Consider the following 11,526-nt stretch of genomic DNA (forward strand, 5'->3'; position numbering starts at 1 on the left):
TCTTGTAGACGACCCGAGTTTAGTTTCTAGCACCCATGTCAGGAGGCTTATAACTGTAACTCCATCTCTACAGAGTAAAATAACTGTGCTTTACCCTATTCTAAAAGAAACATTGAACCCCTACTCAGATCTAGCCAATGGACAGGACATTCTCCACAGTTGTGTGAGAGCAGGGACTGGCTCGGACATGAACTCTGGTGCCCCGTATTTAACTACTTCTCCTTGGTGAGGAGGCCTGAGGGCACTCAGAGGAAGGATAAGCAGGCTACCAAGATGAGACCATATGGTGGGGGAGGAGGTCCCCCTCAGTCACAGACCTAGGGGAGGGGAATAAGATGAAAGTAGGAGGGAGGAATGGGAGGATACAAGGGATGGGATAACAATTGAGATGTAATCTGAATAAATTAATAAAATAAAAAAGAAAAAACTTGATACATGAAATCACCACAACTGTTAGAGAAATTCTAAAAAAGACTTGAAGAAAAGGCTTACAACTCAGGCCACTAATGATGAAACTTGAAAACTGAATGTCTGAGCTAAACAGAAGGCCAAACACAACTGGAAAAATAGTTAAAATTGAAAATATATTACAAGCAATAGTCCAAAGTTCTATCTGGAGAAACAAATTACGAAACAAATTACATAGAAACTTTAAAAATGAGCATAAGAAGACCAATGGGTACATTGAGAAGGGTCACCATATATGATATCTATAGATATAGATATATAGGTGTAGATAGATAAAATAGCAGAAGGGGAAAGAAAAAAATGCAGAAGAAGATCCAAATTCACGGCTTCAAAGACCTCCACTAACTCCAGGCAGGAAGAACACATGAAATGAAACCTACTTATAGATGCATCATAGTATAAATGCTGAAAACCAGAGGCAAGAGAATTCAACCAGAGTGCCCTACTGCGAAGAAGACTTATTGCCTATATCTTTTATTAGATCGAATAGACTTATAGGCCTATTGTCCTATAGATGTGTTCCTCTCTTTCCTTTGGCCACAGAAGAGGAGACTTTTGTCTATGAGTGTAACATATTACTTGTGATTCACCTCCAAGGCTGGAAAAAATGTAGTTTTATTTAAGTGAAAGAATGACAAAATAAATAGTTTTTATGAGTCGGAATATAGAGAGAAACTTAAAGCAATCCCACTGAACTCAGAGACAAGGCAAGGCTGCCCACTCTCGCTGTATTGCTTCAATACAGTACTTGAAGTCCTAGCTAGAGCAATAAGACAACTAAAGGAAAAAAAGGGGAAACAAATCAGAAAGGAAGAAGTCAAAATATCACTATCTGCAGAAGATACACTAGTATACACAAGTGACCTAAAAAATTCCACCAGAGAACTCCTTCAGCAAAGTGGCCAGATACAAGATTAATTAAAAAAAAAAAATCAGTAGCCCTCTTGTATAAAAAAACAACAAACAGGCAGAGAAAGAAATTAGGGAAACTACCCCCTTCACAATAGCCACAAATAATATAAAGTATTTTGGTGTAACTCTAACCAAGCAAGTCAAATACCTATATGACAAGAACTTCAAATGTCTAAAGAAAGAAATTGAAGAAGATATCTGAAGATGCTCATGGATCAGTAGGATTAACATAGTAAAAATGGCCATCTTACTAAAAGCAATCTACAGATTCAAGACAGTCCCCATAAAAATGCCAACACAACTATTTGTAGACCTTGAAAGATCAATTCTAAACTTCATATGGAAAAACAAAAACCCCTGATAGCTAAGACAATCCTATACAATAAAATAATTTCTGGAGGTGCTTCCATCCCTGACTTCAAGATACCCTAAAGAGCAACAGTAATAAAAACATCATGGTATTGGCATAGAAATAGACTGGTTGCTCAGTGGAATTGAATAGAAGATTCAGAAATAAAACCACACACCTATGGAACCTGATTTTTGACAAAGGAGCTAAATCCATACAATGGAAAAAAGAAAGCATCTTGAACAAATGGTCCTGGTCTAACTGAATGTCTGCATGTAGGAGAATGCAAATAGATCCATATTTTGTACCCTGCACAAAACTCATGTCCAAGCGCATTAAAGACCTCAACATAAAAGTGGACACACTAAATCTGTTAGAAGAGAAAGTGTGGAAGAGCCTTGAACTCATTAGCTCAGGAGAAAACTTTGTGAACAGAACATCAATAGCCCAGGCTCTAAGAATCACAATTAATAAATGTGACCGCTTCTGTCAGAGGTCTAGGGGAGGGGAATAAGGTGAAAGAGAAAGGGAGGGTGAGAATGGGAAGATACAAATGAGGGGATAACAATCAGAATATAACCTGAATAAATTATAATAAAGGGGGGGGGGACTGAAAAGCTTCTGTAAGGCAAAGGACACTGTCAACAGAACAAAACAACAGTATACAGACTGGGAAAAGATCTTCACCAACCCTATATCCTACAAAGGGCTGATATCCAAAATATATAAAGAACTCAAGAAATTAAACACCAACAAACCAAATAATCCAATTAAAAATGGGGTACAGAGCTAAACAGAGAATTCTCAACAGAGAAAACTCTAATGGCTGAGAAACACTTAAAGAAATATTCAACATCCCTAGTTATCAGGGAAATGAAAATCAAAACTACTCTGATATTCTATCTTACACCTATCAGAATCGCTAAGATCAATAACTCAAGTGACAGTACATGCTGAGGAGGATGTGGAGAAAGGGAAACACTTTTCTACTGTTGTTGGGAGTACAAACTTGTACAACCACTTTAGAATTCAATCTTGTGCTTTCTCAGAAAATTGGGAATAATTCTACCTCAAGACCCAGCTATACCACTCCTGGGCATATACCTGAAAGGTGCTCCACCACACGACAAAGTCATTTGCTCAACTATGTTCATAGCAGCTATATTTGTAATAGCCAGAATCTGGAAACAACCTAGATGTCTTTCAACCAAAGAATGGATAAAGAAATTATGGTTCAAATGAACCACAATGGAATACTACTCAGCTATTAAAAACAAGGAAATTATGAAAAGTTTAGACAAATGGATAGAACCAGAATGGATCATCCTGAGTGAGGTACCCTGGACTCAGAAAGACACACATGGTATGTACTCATCTATAAGCATCATGTAGCTATATAGTACAGGATAATCATATCACAATTCCCAGACCTCAAAAAAGATAAATAACAAGGAGGACTGAAGGGAGAATGCTTACATTTCACTCAGCAGGGGAAATGGATTTAGATGGTGGAAGTGGCCGAAGAAAGGGAACAAGGTAGGAGAGGAAGCTCAGAGAGATATGAGAATGGAGATCAGATCTGGAGAGGGCGGGGGTGGGAGGACAGAGTGCCTGCAGAGAGAAGGGAAACCATGCCCGGGGGCATCTCTGTGACAAGCTGGAGACTTAAGTCAGGGTAGATTTCTGGGAGGATATGAGGGTGACTCTGGCTGAGACTCCCAGTAATAAGGGTTATGAAGACTGAAGAGGCCACCCTCTAACTAGACAGGACTCCTAGTGGAGGGAGGGGAAACACCAACTCACTCCCAAAACCTTTGACCCAAAATTTACCCTGCCTACAAGATGTTTGGTGATAAAGATGGAGCAGAGATTGAGGAAACATCCAACCAATGCCTGGTCCAACCTGAGACCCACCCCACGGGAGAGAGTCACCCCCTGACACTATGCACTCAGACAGGAGCCTAGAATGGCTGTTCTCTGAAAGGCTACACCCAGTAGTAGATCCGAACAGATGTGGAGACTCATAGCCAAACATTGGGCCAAGTGTAGGGAGTCCTGTGGAAAAAAGGGGGGCTAGATAGGAGGACCTGGAGATGACAGGAAATACACAAGAAGACCAATAGAGCCAACTAACCAGGGCGCAGGGGGCTCGCCAAAACTGAAGCAGCAAGGATTCTGCATGAACTGGACCGAAGCCTCCTATACAGATGCAGCAGATGGGCAGCTGAGGGAAGCAGAGCTGTCTCTGACAGGGACTCTGTTGCCTGCTTTTAGATCACTCTGCCATTGGTGCAGCTGCCTTGCCAGGCCACAGGGGGAGAGGATGTGCTCAGTTCTGATGTGACTTGAGGAGCTGGGGTGGCTGTGTGCATTCCCCTTTTCTGGGGAATATGGGAAGGGGAAGAGGGAAGGAGGGTGGGACCCAGAGGAGAGGGTGGAGGAGGCTAAGATCAGGATATAAAGTGAATAAATAACTTAATTTAAAAAAAGACATGTAGTTGGGGGAGAATTGTACTGTGGTAGCCAAGAAAGTACAAAGTGGGTGAGTCAGAAGTTGAAATGATGAAGTGAAATGATACAGATATATTGTATGTATGAATTAAATTCTCAAAATATAAATAAAATATAATTGAAAGTATTTCTTCATTAAAAAGAAACGATTCTTCTAAGAAGCCAAAATAAAATAAACTTTCCTTTTATTTTCCTTTTTATAGATGGACATTAATTGTACATAGTACTGGATGTCATAAACACACATTCATACAGATATATAATGTGCTCTGAGCAAGTGCCTTATCATGTTTCTTTTTTTTTTCCTGCTTTTCTCTTCTCCTCCTCTCTTTGATTCCCTTAGATCTTTGTACAAAAATATCCTTCTCCTTACCACTCCCTCAGCATTTGCTCTGTTTCTATTAAACAAGCAGCTCTAATGGTGGAGTTGTTTTCTCCTGCCACCCCCACCCCCACCTCACTGGGCTATGTAACTGCTGTGTACTGGGATGAAGTTCTTGCACACACATGGTTAAACAGGCAATAGGCTAGCTTTTGGGAGAATGAGCCCCCTTCTCATCACTAGACTGCCTGATACAGACTGACTGAAAAAAATCCCTCCAGTAAGCAATGGATAGAAGGCAAACTTCTCTCCCATATGGGAATTCACATTTGATTTTCTTTGTTTGGCTCAAAATACTTCATTTATTGCTCTGATTTGAGAGATGCTATCATCCACCTCCACAAACAACCCTTTCTGCGGAGTGTATAATGGAACAGCAGGCTGTCAGAATGCTCTCTGATGATGTAAATAACCTTCATTGTAGCGAGTGCTAAGTGGCCAACAATTTTCACCAAGTGTAACAAAGGTAGAGGGTTATGACTTTCTGATTTTGAGTGTCCACATTTCCTCTTCCTTTTTAATGGCCTTGATTGTTTATGTCCTTCTTTGGCATGTTCTAACAGTATCTCCTTTGCTTAGAGGGAAGTGCAGGAGTATAAAGGTGTTCTGAGGAAGCTGCGGGTCACGATGCCCTGGAGGTTGCAGACCAGATGTTTATATTATGATTCATAACAGTAGTTGAATTATAGTTATGCAGTAGCAGCAAAATAATTTTATTGTTGGGGGTCACCACAGCATGAAAAGCTGTATTGAAGGGTCAAAACATTAGGAAGGTCGAGAAGCACTGCTCTAGGGACAGGCTGTATGTAGCATGTGCACTAAAAGTGTATTTGACCACAAACCTGAAGCTACAGATTAGAGCTCCAGCGCTAATTCAAAGATGTATGTCTCACTCTTTCATCTGAAATATGAGGATGGCAACTGTGCCCACTTATCAATGCAAGTTACAACCCAGACGGAAGGGAATTACTGTCCAAACTTCCAGCTTTGGAGTACCATCTATCTATTCTATGTTTTCATCTGGAAAGGCTAAGGTGACTACCACATCTAGCCACCAGGGGACATCAATGCTCCTGGTCTGATGGTGGAATGAGCCTTTCTGTTCATCTAATTGTTTTCTGAATCCAAAGCTAGGCTGGTATTTAGGAAAAGAACGTCCTCAAAAGCCCAGTGAAACAAATGGAGATAAACACCCTTCTTAAGGAGTTAACGTTAAGCAGCGCATGGGCGGGCTTTTATTTCTTTCTTTTGTATTTCTGTACTGTTAAGGTTGGGTTCATTTTGTTTTATTTTCAATTTGTTTTTATTGAAAGTAGGTTTTAATCCCCTACATTGATGGTGGTTCCCCCTAACTCCACCCAGATTCTGCCCAATTCCCCGCTCACACAAATCCATACCCCACTTTTCCATGAAAATAAAAAAGACAAAAAAACAAAAACAGAAAAAAAAAACCAATTAAAACAAAACAAAACAAAAAACAAAAACCAAGCAGCTAAAAATAAACAAACAAATCAGCATTGGACAAAACAAACAAACAAACAAAAAACAAAAACAGCCAATGAAAAAGCACAGAAGGCACATACAGATGCAGCACACATACACTCGCACACATAGACGTCTCATAAGCACACAAAACAGGAAACCACAGTATATAAGAAAATAGCTGTAGGGTTTCTTTTTTAATTACCAGACAAAGCATTATAAAACAACAACAAAACAGCAATAATCTCCAAAATACCATATACTTAAAATCCCCTCTTCTAGCTGCAATTAAATGTGCACCCAGTTAATAATGATAGTCAGCTTCTTGTGCTATAGAGAGTTGGTGAAAACTAACTTTTCATCTTTGAGCTGTTATCAATTGGAGAGAATTTCTGGGTCAGGGATGGGGCTTATGCCTACCTGCCCTCTCAGCACTGGGACACCATCTGGCTTAGCCCTGTGCAAACCCTTTGCATGCTTCTATGGTCTCTGTTAATTTATTTTATTTTAATTGACACACAGTAATTGTATATACTTACAGGGTACAATGTGAAAATTCAATATATGTATACAATAAGTAGAGTTCAAATCAAAGAAACTAGGATAGCCATCACTTCGAAGTATTTCTCTCTGTGCCATGTATACTTAAAGTCCCCTCTTCTGGCTGCTTTTAAATGTGCACTCAGGTAATAATGATAGTCACCTTATTGTGCTATAGAGACCAGAACTCATTCCTCCTGTCAACATATGAGACATAGAGAGACCTTGACCTAGGGCACGAGTGAAGACATAAAGATTAGGGCATGAGAGTGAGACCCACACTTTTGAATGAGTTCAATTAATTATCCCATGAATGACATTTTTAAATATGTCAATTTCAGCACTAATTAATTCAATGTATGAATTAAAGAATATGCTTTATAAAGTAATTTAACAACCTGGGAGCCCTTTCTAATTGTCATAGGGCAGGCTGATGTCCTATAGATGTGTGCCTCTCTTTCCAATGGGCACAAAAGAGGAGATTATTGTCTATGAGTCTATGAGTCTATGTGTGAACTATTACTTGTCCTTCAGCTCTAAGGCTGAAAAAAATGTGCTGCTAATTAGTCTACCCTCCCCCTCCCGTGCCTATCATAGCTGTTGGTAACCATTATCCTACTTTCTAGGTGTTCATCATTTCTACATTCCATATATAAGTGAAATTATATAATATTTGACTCCCCTGCATGCTTTGTTTCACTTAATATAATGAAATTTAGTCCATCTATGTTGTCACAAATGATAGAATTGCATCTTTTGGAGCATATACAAAATAGGGTATTCATTCAACTGTAAAATGTTTTAATCTTAACATAAAAGATGAAATCCTGTCATTTAATCATTGATGGATACTGGTTGATTGCTGTTATTGTGAAGAGTGCTGCAATGAAAACAGAGTGAAGATAATTATATTCTCTCTAGATGTATATCCAGAAGGGGAACTGGAGGATCAAAAAAGGAGTTCTATTTTTAAAGGAGTTTATGTATTTTATGTGTACAAGTATTTTGCCTGCACATGTGTATGTGCAACATGTGCATTCATCTCTTAAACTGCAATTATTTGATTGTGAGCTGCCAAATGGGTGACAGAAATCAAACTCAGGTCCTTTGGAAGTTCTCTTAATCATTGAAAAATCATTGAGACATCTCTCTGGCCCATCTATTTTTAATTTTGGGAGAAACCACTTTCTGTTTTCTATAATAGCACACTGAGTTACATTCCCACAATGTCTAAGGGTTTCTCTTATTCCACAAGCTTGCTAGAATTTGTTATCCCTCTGGCCATAGCTGGAACTGGCTAAATGATGAACTGATAAAAATGCTGTTTACAAGTCTCCTGCCTACTGGGTCCACCTGGTATATAGCCAGCAGAGGTGAACGCCCCTGAGCCCTATCACCTGCCTTCCTGAGGAGGCCTCCAGAGCCCTCCCACCAATTCCCTGCATGCCAGGTCTTCTTAGGGCACAGTCAATAGAGGTGAGCAATGTTCTCCCCACTGAGCTCCACTATCATGACCACGGCTCTGTCTCCCTTCTTGAGGAGACCTGCAGTACTCCCAGGAACATTCAGGTCCACCTGGGGCACAGCCAGCAGAGATGAGCAGTGAGATGTTCCCTGAGCCCCACTTTAGACCTAAAGCTTAGCATGCCTTCCTGAGGAGTAGTGCCCAGCATCACGGACATCCAGCAAACATCACAGACAACCAGATGGCTAAAAGCTAGAATAAGAACACTATCAACAAGAGCCTGGGCAATGTGGCAGCACTAGAGCCCAGCTATCCCAGGACAGCAAGCCCAGGGTATCCTAACATGGCTGAAGCACAAGAAGATGACTTTGAATCCAATTGTATAAAGATAATAGAGGCCTTTAAAGAGGAAATGAATAAATCCTTTAAATAAATACAGGAAAATATAATCAAACAGATGAAGGAAATAAATAAATAAAACACTTTAAGAACTGAAAATGGAAATTGAATCAATAAATAAAACACAAAATGAAGGAATCCTGGAGATGGAAAATCTAGAGAAGAGAACAGGAAACACAGAGGCAAGCATTACAAATAGAATACAAGAGACAGAAGAGAGAATCTCAGGTATAGAAGATACAATAGGAGAAATCGATATATTAGTCAAAGAAAAATTTATATCTAAAAAGTTCATAACACAAAACAGGTGCTGAGACACACAGACAAACATTGGGTGATGCATAGGGAGTTTTGTAGAAAAGTGGGGTGAAGAAAAAATGGACCTGGAGGTGACAGGAGCTGCACAAGAAGACCAGCAGAGCCAACTAACCAGGGTCCAGAGGGACCTGTGGAGACTGAAGCTCCAACCAAGGACCTTGTATGGACTGGACCTTGGCCCCTTATATAGATGTACTTGATCAGCAGCTTGCTATTCATGTGAGTCCCTTAGTAATGGGAGGAAGGGGTGTCTCTGACATGGACTCTCTTGCCTGCTTCTTGGCCACTTCCCCCTGGGGGAAGAGAATATGCTTAGTCCTGATGCAATTTGATGTGCTGGGGTGGGTTGGAATGGGGGCCTTCCATTTTAAGGGAGGGGGCATAGGGGGAGAGAGGCAGGGTGAGACAAGGAGGAAAGGAGGGATGGGGCTATAATAAGGATGCAAAGTGAATAAAAAAGTTTTTAGTACAAAGTATCCAGAAAATTTGGGACATTACGAGACGACCAAATCTAAGAATAATAGGAATAGAAGAAGGAGGTGACTCTCAGCTCCAAGGCCCAGAAAATATTTTCAACAGAATCGTGGAAGAAAACCTGCCTAACCTAAAGAAAGAGATGCCTATAAATGTACAAGAAGCTTATAGACACCAGATACATTGGGCCAGAAAAGAAAATCCTCCTGCCATAAAATAACTAAAACATGAAATGTACAGAACAAACATAGAATATTAAAACCTGAAAGGGAAAAAGGTCAAGTCACATATAAAGGCAGAAATATCAGAATTATACCTGAATTCTCAATAGAGACTCTAAAACAGAGTCTGTGAAAGTCAGAAGGGTCTTTATATAATAGATAGAGGTCGTGGTCATAAAAATGGGACAAGGTAGGAGAGGGAATGCAAAGAGATATGATAGTGGAGATCAGACCTGGGGATACCAGAGGCAGGAGGACAAAGGGTGTGCTGAGAGAAGAGAAACTATGGCTGGGGGCATCTTGTGACAAGCTGGAGACATAGGACAGGGTAGGCTTCTGAGAGCATATGGGGGTGACTCTAGCTGAGATCCCTAGTAGCAGGGGTTATGAAGACTGAAGAGGCCACGCTCTAACTAGACAGGACACCTAATGGAGGGAGGGGGAACACCAACCCACTCCCAAAACCTTTGACGCAAAATTTACCCTGCCTATAAGATGTGCAGTGATAAAGATGGAGCAGAGATTGAGGGAATGTCCAACCAATGCCTGGTCCAACCTGAGACCCATCCCACGGGAGAGCGCCAACCCCTGACACTACTAAAGATTCTCTGCTATGCACTCAGACAGAAGCCTAGTGTAGCTGTTCTCTGAAAGACTATACCCAGTAGTAGATCCAAACAGATGTGGAAATTGATAGCCAAACATGGGGTGAAGTGTAGGGAGTCCTGTGGAAAAGGGAAGGGATAAATAGAAGGACCTTGAGATGACAGGGACTCCACACGAAGACCAACAGAGCCAACTTACCAGTGCACAGAAGCACTTGACGAGACTGAAGCACCAACCAAGGACCCTGCATGGACTGGACCTAGGTCCCTACTCAGATGTAGCAGATGGGCATTTCAGGCTTCATGTGAGTCCCCTAGTAAAGGGAGTGGAGCCTTCTCTGACATGTACTCTGTTGCCTGCTTTTTGATCACTTTTCTCTGTCGGGGAAGAGGATGTGCTCAGTCCTGACGCAACTTGATGAGCTAGGGTGGGTGGGTAGGGGGACTCCCCTCTTCTGAGGAGTAGGGGTAGGGGGATGAGGAAAGGAGGAAGGGTATGACTGGCAAGAGAGGAGGGAGGGGTTAAAGTGAACAAAGTCATTTGAAAAAAAATGGGTTACAGAGCTAAACAGAGAATTCTCAACTGAGGAATCTCTAATGGCTGAGAAGCACTTAAAGAAATGAATGCAAATCAAAATGACTTTGAGATTCCATCTTACATCTGTCAGAATGGCTAAGATCAAAAACTCAAGTGACAGCACATGCTGGAAAGGATGTGGAGAAAAGGGAACACTCCTCCATTGCTGGTGGGAGTGCAAACCTGTACAACTACTGTGGAAATCAAACTGGTGCTTTCTCAAAAATTAAGAATAGCTCTACGTTCAGGCCCAGCTACACTACTCCTGGGCATATGCTGAAAAGATGCTCTAGCATACAACAAGGACACTTGCTCACTATGTTCATAACAGCTTTATTTGTAATAATCAGAATCTGGAAACAACCTAGATATCCCTCAACCAAAGAATGCATAGAGAAACTGTGGTACATTATACAATAGAATACTACTCAGCTATTAAAAACAAGGAAATCTTGAAATTTGCAGGCAAATGGATAGAATTAGAAAATATTGTCCTGAGTGAAGTAACCCAGACCCAGAAAGACATGCATGAATGCATGCATGGTATGTACTCACTTACAAGTGGATATTAGCCATAAAGTACAGGATAGCCATGCTACAATCCAGAGACCCAAAGAAGCCAATGAGGGCCCAAGGCAGGGTTCTTGAATCTTATTCAGAAGAGGAAATAAAATAGACATCTGAAGTAGATGGAGGTAGCAAACTGGGTGGGAGAGGCAGTAGGGAGTGTCAAAGGGGTGTGTATCAGTTGTGGGGCATGGTCAGGGGAGAAGCAGGAGAGAGGACAGAAATCAGGGGAGTATTTCTGGGACAGTGGATATTC

The sequence above is a fragment of the Acomys minous genome (assembly GCF_964271855.1).
Source record: "Acomys minous genome assembly, chromosome: 7".
NCBI lineage: Eukaryota > Metazoa > Chordata > Mammalia > Rodentia > Muridae > Acomys > Acomys minous.